Source organism: Salvelinus sp. IW2-2015, linkage group LG19 (genome assembly GCF_002910315.2).
Source record: "Salvelinus sp. IW2-2015 linkage group LG19, ASM291031v2, whole genome shotgun sequence".
In the NCBI taxonomy this organism is placed as follows: Eukaryota; Metazoa; Chordata; class Actinopteri; order Salmoniformes; family Salmonidae; genus Salvelinus; species Salvelinus sp. IW2-2015.
In genome coordinates this window covers 4410907-4424604 of record NC_036859.1, presented here as the reverse complement: position 1 = coordinate 4424604, position 13698 = coordinate 4410907, and the positions used below count along the sequence as shown (strand labels likewise).

At 43.8% G+C, this 13698-nt stretch overlaps 1 pseudogene; it reads right to left on the bottom strand.

Annotated features, from left to right (window-relative positions):
- LOC111979543 (baculoviral IAP repeat-containing protein 7-like) overlaps nt 1-4082 on the bottom strand; it is a 12128-nt pseudogene extending 8046 nt beyond the window's left edge.
- Between the last annotated feature and the right edge of the window lie 9616 nt (nt 4083-13698).

Genomic DNA, 13698 nt, shown 5'->3' with positions numbered 1-13698 from the left:
CGGCCCGGATCCGGCTTGGGGGCCATGTGTTTAGGGTGGGGGGGGGGTTCTTAGAGTGTTAGGGGGAGGGAGTGCTTAGGGTAGTGGGCGGGGGGGGTTCTTAGAGGGCTGGGGGGAAGGAGTGATTTAGGGTAGTGGGCTGGGGCGGGTTCTTAGAGGGCTGGGGGGGGAGGGAGTGATTAGGGGTAGTGGGACTGGGGGGGGTTCTTAGAGGGTTTTTCTCTGATGGGTGTCTGTGTCCTGACCCCTCCTGCACTGGGCCCCTGTCTCTCCACCGGCTCTGATGGGACAGAAGACGCAAACGGTAAGGGTGAGACACATGGTTACACACGGTAACATGATCTATTTGCATCGTTAACAAGAGTCTCCATTGGTTGTTTGTCAGTGTCAATCCAATCAATTCAGATGAGAATATCAAAGGGTTGTGTAAAAATATGAATGTGGTCAACATCAGAGTTGAAAATACCAACATTGGTCTCAGCAGGCTATTTTTAGGACACCCCCTAGGATAAAAGTGTAATTACAAAGCTTTAGGCTGTTTATTAAAGTGATGGCCTTTACCCCTGCTCTGTGGGTCCCTGGACTCTACCCAGCCCATAACCATCTGCTGGTCCCTACCTCAAGACAAGTACCTCATCCACTACCAGGGTGTATATTAGCAGCACCTGCCTGGGTATAGCTCACAGGGGTTAGTAAGGGTCAATCCCTATACATTTGCCCTATCTAAAAGAACCCATTGCCACCCATATGGAAAAAATACATGAATTTCACATGTGATCACGTGAAGTGTTTCAAGAACATGTTTTAATGTGATCACAGGCGATCTTACGTGAAGTGGATGTGATAACGTGACAACATGTAAAGCAACATGTGAAAACATGAAACTACACATGTGAACACGTGATCACATGTGAAGTGTTCCAAAAACGAGTTTCCACATGTGAAATCATGCAGTTTTTCCTGTAAGGGCCTTACAATGTGCTTTGAGCATCAGGAAGCTCTATGTATATCCAATCCATCATTCTTAATATAATCATTATCATGATCACCATCCTCACCCTGGACTCTGCTCTGCAGCCCCCTGGTCCTGTCCTCCTCCTCAGCAGCCAGTACGTCAGTGACCAGGTCCGACACGGAGGTGTAGTGCTGGCCGGTCAGCAGGTACTTGGTCTGGACCAGACTCTCCACCAGGCCAGCCTCGAAGCCCATCTGGAGCACGGTCTGGACCACAGGAGACAGCATGACTGAGGGTGTGCCCAGACCACCCACCACGTCTGACAGAGGGGAGGAGATGCCGGGAGAGGGATCAAAAGAAAGAGGGAAGAGAGGAATGGAGGGCGGGGGAGAGAAAAAAAGAAGACAGGTGTTAGGTGGGAAGTGGGGAAAAAGATAGAGTAATATATATAGAGAGTTTCACTGAAAACCAATAGCGCTGGGGAAAAAATCTATCTAACCGAGGCAATCTCTCTCTCCATGACAGAACAACATGTGTGTTCAAGCAAAAAGCAATTACCTTTTCCCACTCCTGTAAAAAAAAGATGGATGGCAGTGCAGATTCAGCAACAGGATGTGATGACAAGTGTGAGCATTCTATCATTTGATAAACAGCCCAGTAGAGAGAGCAGTACCCCAGGGTGTGTGACTCGATAGAGTAGGCGGCCCGGGGCCCTACATCGCGTCTGACACACATTTATCCACAGGAAGAAATTCCGTTTTCAATTGTGCTCTAATAGCTCAATTGAAAAGCACCACTGAGGGATCCATCTGTTCCTCTGCCTGTTCTCTAAAACAGCAGAAAACGAGCAGTATTTGTGATTATCCAGCTACATTCACACGATTAAGGTCCCACTTATGAAATACGACATCCTCTTCGTCTGCAGCCAAGGGGAAGCAGCGTATTCGTTTCCAAGGCAATCCATATTTATTGTGTTTGTTCAGCACAGGTTAACACATGGGGCGGATGACCCTGTCATTTCATTGGGGGGGGGGGTCAAGAGAATGAAGTGGATGTAATGTAAGTTTCATTGTTTTCATTTGTATCCTGGGACTCACCATTTTCTGAAGTAATTTCTTGGGACACCGGTGTCTGTGATCCACCCTGGAAAACAAATCCACCCTCAGGATCTACTCTGTAAGTGCTCTAACACACTGCAGCGACCACAACGGTTATGATGGCACATTATGAATACGCAAGCGATTTTGGTATGACAATGTATGAGAGTGAAGGACAACACTGGGGGATGGAGGTACTCACCACAGTCTCTCTGTGGAAGTGGGTACCCCGGATATTGCTGACATAGTCACGTCCTCTCGTCTGGACCAGGAAGTCACATCTGAGGAAGGAAAGGAGTAGCCTATTGACCCAGCCGTGCCGTGGACACAGGGTCGAAGGCATTACAGAATGCCTTTTTACAGGTTGTGTGTGTTGGTGCTGTTGTGTGTTACCGCGGGAACCACTTGGCGTGCTCCTGCCAGGGGTCATCTCCAGGTTCCCAGTTCCTCAGCCCTCCGTCGCAGTAAAAGCATTTCACGTTGTCACCGTGGCCTAGGAGTGTGAGGGACACGGACCAAGTATTATCACAGCACTTACGTATCAATATCACTGACGCAAAGTGTTGACCTGAATATTAGACACACACTAAAGGAACATCTCTCTCTCTCTCTCTCTCTCTCTCTCTCTCTCTTCCTTCTCCTTCTGTCTCTCTTCTCTCTCTCTCTCTCTCTCTCTCTCTCTCTCTCTCTCTCTCTCTTCTCTCTCACACTCACACTCACACACACACACACACACATGGACATATACACACACACCCACACAAATACACACATATGCATACAGTAACCACAGACAGAAAACAGTGTGTGTACACAAACACAATGAGACAAAGGTTCACAATGAATACACACCCAAACATCCCTGCTGTGAGAATGTGGATTGTATTATGGCATTTCCAACACTGAATTCCAAACAAAGGAAAGTAGTTTCTCTGATTCTCTCTCATAGAGTCGCATTAATTTCTAAGCTTTAAATACCACAACAGTCTAAGCACCACAGCGATGGTGTTTTCTCTTTACGCAGTCCGAGTCGTGTCCAGCTTTTTCTGTCCACAAATACATGACTCAGCGTCACTATTGTCACATGAATCGCACACAAAGACTGGAAACTCGTAGTGACCACTGTTCCACTACCCTGCTATTTCTGAATATTCAAATAGCAAATGCGTAATTGCCAAGGCGTGCTTAACTTTATCCAAAAGCAAGCTTCAACAAACATTAATGGGACTTTATAGGAACAAAAGCAAGAAAGTAAGTTATTAAAGTACCCAAAGATTCAGAAAAGTTCAGAAATTCAGAAACAATTCACAACACACTGTCCATATCAACAAAGACTATTGCGTACCTGTGTAGAAGAATCCTGCCCTCGACAGAACATTGGGCTGGACCGCAGCACCGTGGGCCAGTTGTGGAAGGTGGTGAGCCGGGATTCCTCTAACTCCATCTGGGTAGACAGCCTGCCCGGCCGTTCCTGGTCGTCACGGTCATCCTCTGGGCTGGCTCAACAGCTGGCCGTCCACGGAGTCAGAAGGGACCTGGGAAGACAAACAGCGGTATATTCCCAACGGTCTACCAGCACGAAACTACAGGTGGGGAGTGGCCTCTTGTGTTCGACGATCGGACTGTCCCCATGGACCCAGTACCGCAGGATCCCACCGCAACAGAAGCACTGAACCTTATCCTCGGGCTCCAGAAAATAGAATCCCGCTCTGGCCAGGTTGCCCGCGGTGACTGGTGTGTCCCTCCGCCAGTTTTCAAAAGTTCGAAGCCGCTCCTCCTCGCCTCGCATCTGAGGCTTCTCCAGAATATACAGCATCTTGCTCCTGTAACCCGTCATCCTGGGACTTGTGGTGCCTTCTTTCTCCTTCGGTCCTGTGCCAGTCATCCCCTTTCCGTTCCATAGTGGACTGTGCGGGTGGAAGCGCGGAGCGCGCAGTGCTGGACATATATTCCCTGCAGCTGTATGAAGGGATTGCGCAGTAAGGCACATCGGGCAGCCTTCCAGAACTCACTCAACAGATGCCAGAAAGCAGTCAGTCCCATGCGGTCAAACCTCGCAGCTGCAACCTGTACTCAGGGGTAGACATGAAGTAGTAAATGTAAATCTGGAACACTCCAATTAGTATGATATGTTACGTTTCGTATGGTATGTATTAATTTATAGATGTCCATCACACATTTCGTATAATATGTTACGAATTACAATTCCTATGAAATGTTACACATTGCAATTTGTACAATATGGTTACGAATTTGCAAAATGTATTATATGTTACGAATTCCAATTTGTTGTGGCTAACGTTAGCTAGGTGACTAGGTGGCTAACGCTAATGTAAGCTAGGTGGCTAACAGTAGCTGGGCTAGGGGTGCTTAGGGTTAGGGTCAGGGTTAAGCTGTTAAACTCTGAGCGGTTGTTTTGGGGAGATTAAGTGGTACCTAAATCCATCAATTTCGGTCAGAAAATAGAAAGTGACATGTCATTCGAAAGCGACTTCACTTGTCTTTTTGAAAATGAAGCTCAAATTTTACTGCTGGGGATGTCACGAGAATGCCTCGCGGATTATTGAGATGCGTCTGTGACTGAAAAGCAATGCATATAAAATATGTGTGAAGATAATGTCTTGAGTATAATTTGAAATGTTGAGACACGAAGAAGGGGGGGGGGGTATGTGATGAAGATATTGGCATGTCTCTTTCCAGAATGCGCGTAGCTCTCCCTAATGTGCTCAGCTGTCTCACGCCAATTCTTGCAGATTCATTGTATTATTGTACTAATTGTTTGCCCATTGATTCTCTATTTTGATCAACTCCTCATTACATTTGTCACCAGTAGTACATTTACCGTTAATCCCCATCATTTGGTGACATACATTTCTGTTCATGCGTGGATTCTACAGTCTACAGTCATTTATGTTCTCATTCTGAGTGGAAAGTTGGTTGCAGAGTTCACAGCCTGCTACACTTGTGAGAAACACGTTTTGGTTTATTTCCTACCATAATTTTTTTATTTAGTCAATTTTGTCATTGTATTTTGTTTGGAGCACTCCATGTGAGCAATGAACGTGTCTGGTTTCTCTGTCCTCTTAATGTTGACGGGTTTCACAAACTTGAAACTCACTTGCTGCCTAGGAATAGACTGTTGTGAACAGAGCGCACAAATGGACAGCTATGCGATCCATCATGGAGAAAAGCGCTCACCTCGATTCAGCACCAGCCACGCCCAGAACTATGTTGCTTGCTAGACTTATTTTTTGGGGGGGGATGCCTGTTTTGCATGTTATTTTGGTATTGATATGTGTCACATATCAGCTTGCAAACATTGTTAAACAAATTGAGTTTATAAAGCCACATACAAGCTTTGTCTCTTTTTTGCTTTCTTGCATAAGGCAGCTCCAAAATGCAGGTGTTTCAGCCTAGTTCAGTGCTTTCTGTGGTGGTGGGACAGCCAGTGGAAAAAACGGAGCTTAGGGGTTGGTAATGTTCTCTAGTTGCGCCGTGATTGGCTCAGTGTTCTGTCACTCATGGGGACACTACGTCACCGCCAAATCTAAGGGTAGAGCACGAAAATTTAAGCCCCTTAGGTACTGCCATAGAGTTACATTAGAAGTGCCCATCCAAGAAGGCTCAAGGTCATTGGCCACAGATAAAATGATGTCAAATCACGTTATAACTACAGCAGCTTTGATTGGACTGATCTTAGCTAGCATGCTAGCAGTCATCAAGTCGACAATCTACTGGCAAATCCTTTTTAATCCTTGTCATATGAAGATAATTAATGAAGAGAAATTATAGATAAAACGTATCGGTGCTCATCGGCCATTGGACATAAACATTGGAAATCGCAAATTCAACAATGAGTGGTTTGTAAGGAGTCAGTGGCTAACTGCAAGCATTGCAAAGCAAGCATTAGCCTGCTATTCAGTGGAGTGGGTGTGTGGTCCAAAGTCTGGGTTTAAGGGTCTCTTTTCCAAGCTTAAAAGGATAAACATTCAACATTGGCCATGGTGTCAATCCAGCATGATACGCTCAAAACAACTGGAAACTCAGAACTGGGAAATCTGATTTCAGTGAGTTCAAGACAACTGGGAACTTCGGGAAAAAACGAGCTCTGACTGGGAAAATACATTTTGAACGGTCATCCAACTCGGAATTGCAAGTCGGAAACTGTGGCCTCTTTCTAGAGCGCCAATCTGAAGATCACTGACGTCATCATGATTCAACCTTGTTTTCTTCAGAGTTCCCAGTTGTCTTGAAGCACCATAAATCCAGAGAATACCACACTTTGATGACAAAGTTTGATGACAAAATTTGCACACGAAGGACCGCCGCGCCACCTTGCTGCTCGAGTGAGCATAGCACAACAAGGTGAGTCCAAAAATGTATTGCATAAATGTTATGCCAGGGAGATATGTACACTGTAGCAAAGAAAGTAATACTAAGTGTATGTTGTGTAGTAAGCTGTTAGTAGCCCATGTGCCTCACCCTAATAATTTGGTCCCATTTCCCCTCCTAATTTTGCCTACTGTTCAGACTTGGTGGTGCACATGTAGCCTATAGCCTGTTTTAGAGAAATGTCATCATCAAATATTGTAAGAGCTTTCATTGTCTGCTTATATGCCCCCTTTATTTATCCAACGGTTATGACTTGGTGTACATGGAGAATACTGTAAGAATGGTCCATGTTTTGAATTCTGTCACTGTACATTTCAAAAGTACTGAACAAATAGTTATATTGACTACATCAGTCCTAGCTCGCTCATTACTGTGTTAATCGAAATTACGCCTTGCCTCTAATCCGCTTGTCGTCCCCTTATGCCATAGTTTGTACATCTCAATTGTCAGTAGAAACCACATTTGTTAAAGCAAGTCAGCCATATCAGCTATGTTTTTTTTTAAAGGTAGTAAATGAGGCTGAATGAACTGTTTCACTGCCAGACAAGGATTTATAGCCGGGGATCTAGGGTCCATCCCCCAGATCTTTGTTGTTGCAGATTTAGGCCTAAAGCCAATTTACTCCAATTCTACAGTTTGCATGGCTCACCATGGAATTAGACTTGTCATTGGCCCACATGTATTACATTTCCAATTAAAATCTGTTAGGCCAAGGGGTTTATCAGCATATTGATTTAGGCCTAGCCTAGGCAAATACATTTTTTACTGAAGCCCTGTGTCCAATTGTCACGTATAGCTAGGAGTGGTGGGTGTGGAGTCCGGCGCAGAGAGCAACGCTTCCAATGCATATGGTTTATTAAGCTGGGTCTAGCCAACAAACAGGCAAAAATACCCCAAAACAGGTATGTCCCCAAAACCAGGGAAAATAACAGACAGCAAAATACGTAAGCACAACAATCTCACCACTGACAGTGAGAACAAGCCCGCACAAAAGAAGGCGGGCCCTGGACGTTTAAATAGGCCAATAATTAACAACAAATAAGTAACAGGTGAAAACAATCAAGACAAAACTAACAGAAAAGAAAAAGTAATCGGTGGCAGCTAGTAGACCGGTGACGACGACCGCCGAGCGCCGCCCGAACAGGGAGAGGAGCCACCTTCGGTGGAAGTCGTGACACCAATGTTCCCTCAAAAAATGTTTTGCCACTGAACATATTTCAGGTCTGCTGAGCACAAACTTGAACGCAAAAATTCTGTGCAACTTCTGGTGCACATTTGCTGCTGTAACCGCTCATCACACCCTGATTGGTTTCACCTGTCTTTGTGCTTGTCGCCACACCCTCCATTATCCCCTGTGTATTTATACCTGTGTTCTCTGTTTGTCTGTTGCCAGATCGTCTTGTCTCGTCAAGCCTACCAGCGGTTTTCCCGTACTCCTGTTTTCTCTCTAGTCTTATTTTTTTCTTCAGTTTTCCTGGTTTTGACCATTCTGCCTGCCCTGAGCCTGCCTGCCATTCTGTACCTTGTGACACTGCCATGGATTACCGACCTCTGCCTGCCCTGACCCTGAGCCTGCCTGCTCCTGTTCTGTACCTTTCGGACTCTGCTCTGGATTACTGACCTCTGGCTGCCCTTGACCTGTCGTATGCCTGCCCCCTGTTTTTGTAATCAGCTTTTGTTACTTTGAACTGTCTGCATCTGGGGCTTAGCCTGAGGTCTGATATCGCTTTAAGTTACAGTTTTAACAGTGGCCAGGTAGTTCTATCAGAGTGGCCTACCATTAAAAACAAATGGAGAAAAACACATTCCATAACATTTTCATATGCAAATAGCTGTTCTATCATTCAGCCACAGTAGTAGTCAATGTGTAGTGTTCAATGCCTACATTCCATGAGACTTTTGGAAAAAAAATATGTTTATGAAGGAGGTTGTTTGATGCAAGAAACCACTTTACAAAATAAAAGTATTTATTTTTCCCATACCATTATTACAGAGAATCAGACAAATTATGTTACGCTCTGCCTATGGGCTACTTAGCTTATTCAAGACGTCTCAAAATACAACACTTCCTCTTTAAGATATAAAAAAAGCTATTTACCTGACATGCTTTTCAAAGATGGATAGAAATCTACACATTTTGTGCTCTTGTTGGAAGCAACCACTCCCCCATTGACTAGAAATTAGCTATAACTGGGCTAATAACTCATTTTAACTAGCAAATAATATGAACAAATGTGCATACATCTACTCGCCACCACTCATAATGTAGCCTAAAGTCAGTCCAGTTCTTCTTCTTCTTCTGTTGGTTTTATGGTGGACTACATCCCAAAAAGGTGTATTGCCTCCACCAACTGGACGGGTTAAAAAAACAAAACAAGGTAAAAGGAAAATCCATATGTGATAGGGAAACTAACTTTATCCACCCAAATAATAATATTACATTGACAAAAACAAAACTCCCACCACCGAGAGATCTTTCAGTCCCAGGAACCGCTCCGTCACATCCACAATGATATCCATCTTCATTGACCTTGTCTCCACCTTGGCAGTGCTATTAATCACCATGGCTATAAAGGCCACAAAGTCCACCTTCTTAGTAATCCTCTTTGGGCTAGATGGGGCGCTAGTGACCCACCTCAACAACATCCGGTGAAATTGCAGAGCGCGAAATTCAAAATACAAAAATTTTAATATTAAACATTCATAAACATACCAGTGTCCTACATCATTTAAAAGCTTAACTTCTTGTTAATCCAACCACTTTGTCAGATTTTAAAAAAGGCTTTACGGCGAAAGCATACCATGCGATTATCTGAGGACAGCACCCCGCATACAAAAGCATTAAAAAACATTTTCCAAACCAGCAGAGGCGTCACAAAAGTCAGAAATAGCGATAAAATAAATAACTTACTGTACCTTTGAAGATCATCCTCTGTTTGCAATCCCAAGGGTCCCAGCTACACAACAAATGGTCGTTTTGTTCGATAAAGTCCTTCTTTATATCCCAAAAAAGTCAGCTTAGTTGGCGCGTTTGATTCAGTAATCCACCCGTTCCACTCGTTCAACATGCATACAAAGGAATCCCAAAAGTTACCAATAAACTTCGTCCAAAACAAGTCAAGCAACGTTTCTAATCAATCCTCAAAGACCCTAATATGTAAATAAACGATACAATTTAAGACGGAATGTAGTACGTTCAATACCGGAGATAAATGGGTCTTCCAAATGGACAATGACCTCAAGCACACTTCCAAAGTTGTGGCAAAATGGCTTGAGGACAACAAAGTAAAGGTATTGGAGTGGCCATCACAAAGTCCTGACCTCAATCCTATAGAAAATGTAACCTTCTGACCCACTGGGAATGTGATGAAAGAAATCAAAGCTGAAATAAATAATTCTCTCTTCTATTATTCTGACATTTCACGTTCTTAAAATAAAGTGGTGATCGTAACTGACCTAAGACAACACATTTTTTATTGGATTAAATGTCAGGAATTGTGAAAAACTGAGTTTAAATGTATTTGGCTAAAGTGTATGTTAACTTCCGACTTCAACTGCATAAAACATTCTAAACAAGCTCGGCTCTCGTGATCTTCACAGCTTTCACTTTACCCAGTACTTTCTCCACCAGTTTGGATAACTCAAATGGTTTCTTCCACATTGGTACTCTGCCCAGCTGCTCCTCATTAACAAACCGTACTCCTACTGGATGCGAGGGGTCATTCTCATCACTGTACACTACTTTGCTCTGTTTTCCATTCTTTTGGACAATTCTCCAAATCTCCTTGATTCTCCTGCTATTTGATTCAGAATCCACTTCATCGTCCACTTTCGCCATATTTGTTGTTTCCCAGTTCAAAGTAAATGGCACAGACCCATATATGGCTATGTCTATTTGCATATACGTAGGCCTACTGCAGCTCTGATTGGTTATGGTGCACCGGTCTGTGTAGAGTACGGGTCTGAGTCGTGCCTGTCAATGCAATAGAATATTACTCCAATGTGCTCTGCCATCTTGCATAGTTCGTTTTGTTTTGGTATATTACATTGAAAGTGGCTAATATTGCGTTGTTTTGATCACAATTCCCACAGTAGAGCGAAACATTGAGAGTGTTAACTAAAGAGGAAAACTGTAGAAAATTGAGTGAAGTTCAATCTCGCGCATCTTTGCGGAAGTCCGAGGGGAGGCTGCACACCCGCTCATGCACGCAAATTAGAAGGAGCATTGCCAGTGTCTGAATGCGACTACTGTATCTGTCTTGGTGTCTATCACAACAACAGCAACATTCAACTATTTCTTGAAATTATTGCCCCTCATTGTCATGTATCTCACATGTTTTGCAGAGGGCTACATGTTCATACACTTTCCATAACTTGTCACTGGGTGTACAGTACGTTTTTGCGCACTGGCTGTGGACGGAAGACGGAGGAAACTGAGGTTTTGATTGAAACTGCTAGTGAGTCGGGTGAAGCTAAAGAGTACAGAAAGTGAGAATGAGTGGCTTACAGTTGCGAAGAAAAAGGGAAACAAGAGAAGTAAAGCTATGTTGGAAAATAGGAAACCGCTAGACTTGTTTTTGGTCGGAGTCAGGGTTTTGGATGAATGCTACTTGGGAAATCCGTTTAACGTCTCCAGGAAGATCTGGAATGTGTTGGAAGAAAGTGTGGAGTAGGTGAGACTCACAAGAAGTGTGTGTGTCTGCGGAGCAGAAGAAGCGTGTGTTAATTAAGACTCAAAAAGATATCGGAGAGGAATGTTTTCTGCGTAGATTTTCGTAGCAGGGAGCCTATCAAGGGGGTTATTTCTGTGGTGGCGCAAGCAATAAAGGCAGAGGATATAACTGAAGACATCGATGGAGTGGTTGGTGCGAATGACCTGTATGGTGGACAGAGGAAAGAAGTACACTTCATCCATGCTACTGTTCTTTGATGAAGAGAGCACTGTGATGGCGTCGGAGGGGAAGGCTGTCGTCTTATCCACTCCTAACCAACTGTGCTATTTTGTTTGTTTTTACGCATTGTTTGTAACTTGTTTTGTACATAATGTTGCTGCAACCGTCTCTTATGACCGAAAAGAGATTCTGGACATCAGAACTGCGATTGTTCACCTCAAACTGGACCAAGAGTTCTTCTTCAATGAGTCGGACGGGAGGGATATAATGCAGACACCTGACCAGGCCCAGATCCCCGTTAAATCGCTGAAGAAGGAAACGAAGACTTCGCGGAGATCAGGGTGCCTTGTGATCAGGGTGCATTTCTATCAACATGTTAAATGTGCAACCAGAGGGGAAAAAATTCTAGACCACCTTTACTCCACACACAGAGACACGTACAAAGCACTCCCTCATCCTCCATTTGGCAAATCTGACCATAATTCTATCCTCCTGATTCCAGCATACAAGAAATAATGTCATTAGGGCTAGGTCCCTTTTTTCTCAATTTCTTCCTGAATGACGTGCCCAAAGTAAACTGCCTGTTGCTCAAGCCCTGAAGCCAGGATATGCATATAATTGGTACCATTGGAAAGAAAATACTTAGAAGCTTGTAGAAATGTTCAAATAATGTAGGAGAATATAATACAATAGATATGGTAGGAGAAAATCCAAAGAAAAACCAACCGGATATTTGTTTTTGAGAGACCATGCTCTTACAATGGCAAGTATAAGGGCATACTGGAAATTAGCTCCCAGGATGCAATTCCTATGGCTTCCACAGGGTGTCAGCAGTCTATGTTCAAGGTTTCAGGCTTGTAACTTCCAAAATGAATAATAAATATCAGTTTTAGTACAGGGACACAGTCTTGGAAATTCGTGTTTGCGCACGCTATGAAGACAGGACGCACCAGCTAAAATCGGTTTCCTATTGAACATACTTCTTTCCGTAAGAAATTGTATAATTTGATTACATTTTAGGGCATCTGAGGATTGATAGAAACTTATTTTGACTTGTTGAAACAAAGTTTAGGGGTAGATTTTTGGATTCCTTTCTCTGCATGTTGAACGAGTGGATTACTCAAATCGATAGCGCCAACCAAACAGACTTTTCGGGATATAAAGAAGGATTTTATCTAACAAAATGACACTACATGTTATAGCTGGGACCCTTTGGATGACAAATGAGAGGAAGATTTTCAAAAAGTAAGTGAATATTTAATAGCTATTTGTGAATTTATGAAACCTGTGCCGGACTAAAAATATTTTGATGTGTGGCGCCGTCCTCAAACAATCGCATGGCATGCTTTCACTGTAATAGCCACTGTAAATCAGACAGTGCAGTTAGATTAACAAGAATTTAAGCTTTCAGCTGATATAAAACACTTATATGTACCTAAATGTTTAATATCCATAATTTTTGTGATTATTTATTTGAATTGCGCGCCCTCCAGTTTCACCTGAAGTTGTCCTGCTAACGGGACGCCTAGCCCTATTAAGCAGGAAGCACCAGTGACTCGGTCTATAAAAACGTGGTGAGAGGAAGCAGATGCTAAACTACAGGACTGTTATGCTAGCACAAACTGGAATATGTTCCGGGATTCTTCCGATGGCATTGAGTACATCACATCAGTCACTGGCTTTATCAGTGCATCGAAGACGTCGTCCCCACAGCAACTGTACGTACATACCCCAACCAGAAGCCACAGGCAACATTTGCACTGAGCTAAAGGGTAGAGCTGCCGCTTTCAAAGAGCAGGACTCTAACCTGGAAGCTTATAACAAATCCCGTTATGCCCTCCGACGAACTATTAAACAGGCAAAGCATCAATACAGGACTAAGATCGAACCCTAGACCCACTACAATTTGCATACCGCAACAACAGATCCACAGATGATGCAATCTCTATTGCACTCCACACTGCCCTTTCACACCTGAACAAAAGGAACAACTATGTGAGAATGCTATTCATTGACTACATCTCAGCATTCAACACCATAGCTCCCTCAAAGCTCATCATTAAGCTAAGGACCCTGGGACTAAACACCTCCCTCGGCAACTGGATCTTGGACTTCCTGACGGGCCGCCTCCAGGTGGTAAGAGTAGGTAACAACACATCCGCCACGCTGATCCTCAACACGGGGGCCCCCTGTTCACTTATGACTGCACGGCCAGGCACGACTCCAACACCATCATTTAGTTTGCTGATGACACAACAGTGGTAGGCCTGATCACAGACAATGATGAGACAGCCTATAGGGAGGAGGTCAGAGACCTGACCGTGTGGTGCAAGGACAACAACCTCTCCCTCAACGTGAACAA